This window comes from Oncorhynchus mykiss, chromosome 6 (assembly GCF_013265735.2).
Source record: "Oncorhynchus mykiss isolate Arlee chromosome 6, USDA_OmykA_1.1, whole genome shotgun sequence".
Taxonomy (NCBI): Eukaryota; Metazoa; Chordata; class Actinopteri; order Salmoniformes; family Salmonidae; genus Oncorhynchus; species Oncorhynchus mykiss.
In genome coordinates, this window is record NC_048570.1 from 13,253,523 (window position 1) to 13,261,357 (window position 7,835).

Sequence of the window (7,835 nt, forward strand, 5' to 3'; positions counted from 1 at the left end):
GGCTACTACATTTAAAATGAGTAATTATGTTAGCTAGCTATAGATTTGATAATTATAGCTAGTTTTAGAGGACAACTAAACTGCTTTTATTAAATGCTTTTATTTAAACACTGTTTTCCATGAAAGTGTGCATTCACTCTCTCATGAGGCAGGCAACCAGGCAGGTGGGAGAGGAGTGTGAGGATTGTCAAAATTGGCTATATCAGAAAAATTCATGATTCACACATCAATGTGCTTTTTTTTTTCACCCCCTTTTTCTCCCAATTTTGATCTTGTCTCATCTCTGAAACTCCTCAACGTGCTCGAATCATGCTTCCTCCAAAACATGACCCGCCAAACTGCTCTTCTTAACACCCACCCATTTAACTTGGAAGCCAGCTGCAACAATGTGTTGCAGGAAACACCATTCAACTGACAAATGAGGTCAGCCTGCAGAATCCCAGCCCACCACAAGGAGTCACTAGAGTGTCATGAGCCAAGTAAATCTCCCCCGGCCAAACCCTCCTTTAACTCGGACAATTGTGCGCCACCCTATGGGACTCCCGATCACAGCCGGTTGTGATACAGCCCAGGATCAAACCCGGGTCTGTAGTGACACCTCTAGAAATGTGATGCAGTGCCTTAGACCGCTGTGCCACTCAGGAGGCCCTTAAAATCAGATTTTACAGGTAGTCTCAGTGAAATGACATTGAGAGGCAACACTGGGCTCTCACACAATCACACCCAGTATCCTCACATGTCCCCGGGTTCGCTTCATACTGTTACAGTGTGGTAGCCAGGGCTCTTGGTTATTTCTGAAATTGATGACCCACTATGCTGTTTACTTTCTGCATCTACACCTACCTTTAATTAAGAAGACAAATTTGAGAAATAAGGGGGGTGTTGCCCTAAGTACAACATAGTGGTTGTGGTAACTAGTGACGACTGAGTGTCAGCAAAGAAAGAAACCAAGTGCAGAGTGCAGAGTCAAACAACGAGGTGCTGGTGCAACCAAACTTAGTTGTTGAGATGCGTGGTTGATGAGGCTCTGTAGGCTGTACTGTAGCTAGGAGACCACTGTGACTGACAAATGAATCCACCCATGGACAGGATAAAACAGAGACAAACGGGATAAAACTGGTGGATGTACTATGTCAAAGTTTCCAATAAGAAGCGCCTGCTTTATTTTCTGTTGCAAAATGTTTTTCTATGTGTTTTTATGATGTGAACTAATGAATATGTCTGACAAGTTCGGTGCTGCTACTTTGAAAGCGGTGAATGAAAGTACTGGGGCAAATGCTGTCCCGCCACACATATTTTGGTGGTTCTAATTGGAACCATGTAAGCCTTGCAAGCAGAAGGCAGTTGCCCTGCCTTATCTAGCTTCACTGGCTAAATTAGCTGTCAACACCAGAGCCAAATTCACCTCTGATAGTGGACATGGCCTCTCTTTGTCCACAAGGTGTGTTGGGTGGTCCTACAAGCCTGGCCTTGTCTAACTCCTTGTTTTAACTAAGCATGCCCAAATGGACATTGTCACTCATCGCCTGTTGTTGGAGGCTTTCACTGTGCTCAGACTAGATGCTACAGAGAAACAGAGCCACTTTCTTTGTTGGTAGAGTATGGTGCTTACAACAACAGAATGGTGGGTTCAATTCCTGGGACGGCCCATATGTGAAAATTGTATGCATGCATGACTTTGTCGCTTTGGATGAAAGTGTCTGCTAAATGTCATGTACTATTATGTATTTGACTTCAGCTGAATCCTTTTGATGAATTGCCCAGGTGTAGATTTGTTTAGTTTCATATGTGTTATTGCTATGCAATCTGCTAGTGGTGCAGAATGGTTGGCCCAAAAGTGTGAGAAGAAAACACGGTATCAATGAACATTGAATGTCTTCCATGAATACTTACAGTGGAGCAAAAAAGTATTTAGTCAGCCACCAATTGTGCAAGTTCTCCCACTTAAGAAGATGAGAGAGGCCTGTAATGTTCATCATAGGTACACTTCAACTATGACAGACAAAATTAGAAAAAAAAATCCAGAAAATCACATTGTAGGATTTTTAATGAATTTATTTGCAAATTATGGTGGAAAATAAGTATTTGGTCAATAACAAAAGTTTATCTCAATACTTTGTTATATACCCTTTGTTGGCAATGACAAAGGTCAAACGTTTTCTGTAAGTCTTCACAAGGTTTTCACACACTGTTGCTGGTATTTTGGCCCATTCCTCCATGCAGAGCTCCTCTAGAGCAGTGATGTTTTGGGGCTGTTGCTGGGCAACACGGACTTTCAACTCCCTCCAAAGATTTTCTATGGGGTTGAGATCTGGAGACTGGCTAGGCCACTCCAGGACCTTGAAATGCTTCTTATGAAGCCACTCCTTCATTGCCCGGGTGGTGTGTTTGGGATCATTGTCATGCTGAAAGACCCAGCCACGTTTCATCTTCAATGTCCTTGCTGATGGAAGGAGGTTTTCACTCAAAATCTCATGATACATGGCCCCATTTTTTATTTATTTTTTTATTTCACCTTTATTTGACCAGGTAGGCTAGTTGAGAACAAGTTCTCATTTGCAACTGCGACCTGGCCAAGATAAAGCATAGCAGTGTGAACAGACAACACAGAGTTACACATGGAGTAAACAATTAACAAGTCAATAACACAATAGAAAAAAAAAGGGGGAGTCTATATACAATGTGTGCAAAAGGCATGAGGAGGTAGGCGAATAATTACAATTTTGCAGATTAACACTGGAGTGATAAATGATCAGATGGTCATGTACAGGTAGAGATATTGGTGTGCAAAAGAGCAGAAAAGTAAATAAATAAAAACAGTATGGGAATGAGGTAGGTGAAAATGGGTGGGCTATTTACCAATAGACTATGTACAGCTGCAGCGATTGGTTAGCTGCTCAGATAGCTGATGTTTGAAGTTGGTGAGGGAGATAAAAGTCTCCAACTTCAGCGATTTTTGCAGTTCGTTCCAGTCACAGGCAGCAGAGTACTGAAACGAAAGGCGGCCAAATGAGGTGTTGGCTTTAGGGATGATCAGTGAGATACACCTGCTGGAGCGAGTGCTACGGATGGGTGTTGCCATCGTGACCAGTGAACTGAGATAAGGCGGAGCTTTACCTAGTAAGGACTTGTAGATGACCTGGAGCCAGTGGGTCTGGCGACGAATATGTAGCGAGGGCCAGCCGACTAGAGCATACAAGTCGCAGTGGTGGGTGGTATAAGGTGCTTTAGTGACAAAACGGATGGCACTGTGATAGACAGCATCCAGTTTGCTGAGTAGAGTGTTGGAAGCCATTTTGTAGATGACATCGCCGAAGTCGAGGATCGGTAGGATAGTCAGTTTTACTAGGGTAAGCTTGGCGGCGTGAGTGAAGGAGGCTTTGTTGCGGAATAGAAAGCCGACTCTTGATTTGATTTTCGATTGGAGATGTTTGATATGAGTCTGGAAGGAGAGTTTGCAGTCTAGCCAGACACCTAGGTACTTATAGATGTCCACATATTCAAGGTCGGAACCATGCAGGGTGGTGATGCTAGTTGGGCATGCGGGTGCAGGCAGCGATCGGTTGAAAAGCATGCATTTGGTTTTACTAGCGTTTAAGAGCAGTTGGAGGCCGCGGAAGGAGTGTTGTATGGCATTGAAGCTCGTTTGGGGGTTAGATAGCACAGTGTCCAATGACGGGCCGAAGGTATATAGAATGGTGTCGTCTGCGTAGAGGTGGATCAGGGAATCGCCCGCAGCAAGAGCAACATCATTGATATATACAGAGAAAAGAGTCGGCCCGAGAATTGAACCCTGTGGCACCCCCATAGAGACTGCCAGAGGACCGGACAGCATGCCCTCCGATTTGACACACTGAACTCTGTCTGCAAAGTAATTGGTGAACCAGGCAAGGCAGTCATCCGAAAAACCGAGGCTATTGAGTCTGCCGATAAGAATATGGTGATTGACAGAGTCGAAAGCCTTGGCAAGGTCGATGAAGACGGCTGCACAGTACTGTCTTTTATCGATGGCGGTTATGATATCGTTTAGTACCTTGAGTGTGGCTGAGGTGCACCCGTGACCGGCTCGGAAACCAGATTGCACAGCGGAGAAGGTACGGTGGGATTCGAGATGGTCAGTGATCTGTTTGTTGACTTGGCTTTCGAAGACCTTAGATAGGCAGGGCAGGATGGATATAGGTCTGTAACAGTTTGGGTCCAGGGTGTCTCCCCCTTTGAAGAGGGGGATGACTGCGGCAGCTTTCCAATCCTTGGGGATCTCAGACGATATGAAAGAGAGGTTGAACAGGCTGGTAATAGGGGTTGCGACAATGGCGGCGGATATTTTCAGAAATAGAGGGTCCAGATTGTCAAGCCCAGCTGATTTGTACGGGTCCAGGTTTTGCAGCATTCATTCTTTCCTTTACACGGATCAGCTGTCCTGATCCCTTTGCAGAAAAACAGCCCCAAAGCATGATGTTTCCACCCCCATGCTTCACAGTAGGTATGGTGTTCTTTGGATGCAACTCAGCATTCTTTGTCCTCCAAACACGACGAGTTAAGTTTTTACCAAAAAGTTATATTTTGGTTTCATCTGACCATATGACATTCTCCCAATCTTCTTCTGGATCATCCAAATGCTCTCTAGCAAACTTCAGATGGGCTTGGACATGTACTGGCTTAAGCAGGGGGACACGTCTAGCACTGCAGGATTTGGGGTCCCTGGCGGCGTAGTGTGTTACTGATGGTAGGCTTTGTTACTTTGGTCCCAGCTCTCTGCAGGTCATTCACTAGGTCCTCCCGTGTGGTTCTGGGATTTTTGCTCACCGTTCTTGTGATCATTTTGTCCCCACGGGGTGAGATCTTGCGTGGAGCCCCAGACCGAGGGAGATTATCAGTGGTCTTGTATGTCTTCCATTTCCTAATAATTGCTCCCACAGTTGATTTCTTCAAACGATGCTGCTTACCGATTGCAGATTCAGTCTTCCCAGCCAGGTGCAGGTCTACAATTTTTTTTCTGGTGTCCTTTGACAGCTCTTTGGTCTTGGCCATAGTGGAGTTTGGAGTGTGACTGTTTGAGGTTGTGGACAGGTGTCTTTTATACTGATAACAAGTTCAAACAGGTGCCATTAATACAGGTAACGAGTGGAGGACAGAGGAGCCTCTTAAAGAAGAAGTTTCAGGTCTGTGAGAGCCAGAAATCTTGCTTGTTTGTAGGTGACCAAATACTTATTTTCCACCATCATTTGTAAATAAATTCATAAAAAATCCTACAATGTGATTTTCTGTATTTTTTTCTAATTTTGTCTGTCATAGTTGAAGTGTACCTATGATGAAAATTACAGGCCTCTCTCATCTTTTTAAAAGGGAGAACTTGCACAATTGGTGGCTGACTAAATACTTTTTTGCCCCCCACTGTACATTAATCAGTTGAGATTTAAGATGTGGGTCGGTTGAGATCTGGGGAAAGCAATTGAGATCTGTGGCATTTGAAATCTGGGGCAATTGAGATCTGGGGCAGTTGAGATATGGGGCAAGCAATTGAGATCTGGGGCATTTGAGATCTGGTGCAATTGAGATCTTGGGCAATTGAGATCTGGGGCAAGCAATTGAGATCTGGGGCAGTTGAGATATGTGGCAATTGAGATCTGGGGCGAGCAATTGAGATCTGGGGCAAGCAATTGAGATCTGGGGCATTTGAGATCTTGGGCAATTGAGATCTGGGGCAATTGAGATCTGGGGCAGTTGAGTTCTGGGGCATTTGACTACCTATTCCCTCGAATTAGACACCGTCCAATTTTGAGAGCACTCTGAGATTAATTTGAAAAATAAGAATTATTAGTTTGATAATTATGTTTATGATTAAGTAGTTAATTATAAAAATGAAATATTTTTGGGAATGTGATAAAATATATAAGACATTTGTAAAGGCAGACATTGTGTGTACTGTAGAAAGGGGAAGACATATGTATGTCAGTCATCACCCCAATGTCAATTGTACCGTTATTGTAAAACATTCCATTATCCATCCTACTGTGCCAATTACATATCTCCAGTTATCTGTGCAAGTGGAAGTACAAGATAATACATTCATTACCATCATTAACATGAGCAATTAGCAAGGTGAAACACTTAAATGCTACTGGTGCGTGTTTTTTCTCTGATCACAAAGACCACAATGCACACACTTACTGCTTAATGTACTGTACTACATCAGTGTATGTTACAAACACACAGTAATTGGATGTAGCCTAAGGTAATGTCGGGTTACTGCTGGCTGGCTATACTTATTTCTATATTAACTGTTCATGGACCATGTGGAGCAGACATGATCCTTTCTGTCAGCCATAAAGGCTAGAATACAGCCATGTGTGTGTGTGTGTGTGTGTGTATGTGTGTGTGTGTGTGTGTGTGTGTGTGTGTGTGTGTGTGTGTGTGTGTGTGTGTGTGTGTGTGTGTGTGTGTGTGTGTGTTTGTGTGTGTGTGTGCGTGCGTGCGTGCGTCCGTGCGTGCGTGCCTGCCTGCCTGCCTGTGGGTAGCACAGCGCTGCAGTCATGAAGAGCTGTTAACGGAATGATTAAGTGCAGGATGAGTGGTGATCTGACACACACACACACTGCCTAACACTTCCTCAAACCCTCATACTGTCACTTAGTCAGCCAAGACCAGATGGGTAAATGGCACTCCCCTCCAGAATCCTGTTGTATACACTAGAACCAGAGAAGTGGGTGAGAGTGATAGGAAAAAATAATGTAAGAAAGGGAGTGGGAGAAGGGAGGAAGGAAGAGGAGGAGAGAAGGAGAAAAAAACAATTGATCTTGCACATCTGTTAATCCAAAGAAGCTTAGCCTAAGAGACTGTCTTCTGTTTGTGTGTAGAGAGAGCAGTCTTAACCTAAGAGACTGTCATCTATTTGTGTGTAGAGAGAGCAGTCTTAACCTAAGAGACTGTCATCTATTTGTGTGTAGAGAGAGCAGTCTTAACCTAGGAGTCTGTCTTCTGTGTGTAGAGAGAGTGTTCTTAACCTAAGAGACTGTCCTCTATTTGTGTGTAGAGAGCATTCTTAGCCTAAGAGACTGTCCTCTTTGTGTAGAGACCATAGAGACAAGACAATAGACAATAGAGGTAAGCAGTGGGGGCTAGACAGAGAGCGGGGGAAGGAGAGAGGAAAATAAAGAGAGAGAGAGAGAGACATGTTCCATATTGTTGAAGCTGAAACGTTGAGTCTCCGCCAGCACAGAGAAACGTTTCCCAGGCCGACACATTTCAAGCTGCTCAAATACCCATTACAATGTTTTGTTTCCCATACGCATATACCCAATAGAGACACACTTTAGGGGAGACGGAAATGTATCAAGAAACTTCTGCGATATTTAATGATCCTTGTATGCAGGGAAGACCACCAGCCCGTTCTCCTGTGCCAAACACAGACCCCCTAACTGAATTTCCTGTTCTATAGTGCATAATACAGTGATACAGGCTGGTAATATAGAAAACAGATTGCCTGTGCAACAGAGTGGAGAAGGCTGAAGCTGCGCTGCTGAGGACCTGTAGTCTCCAGGGGTCCTTGTCGGTGGGCTTCACAAAACCAACAAAGCCCATCTTTTCCTCCGACTGGCAGCAGCTGGCAGGTAGATCTGCAGGCAGTGGGATGGGTTGTTGTGTCTGTACGTGTGCACATGTGCACGTGTGTGTGTCTCATTTACAGTGTCTGCAAGGCTTTGTAATAGAGAGTGTCACAGTCTTCCATCTTTTGTTTGCTCCTGGGCAATGACTCAAGTTTCAAGATGTTAATCATATGCACAAGTACAGTAAAATACTTAACTTGCAAAATAGTATATTTAAAAAAAACAACA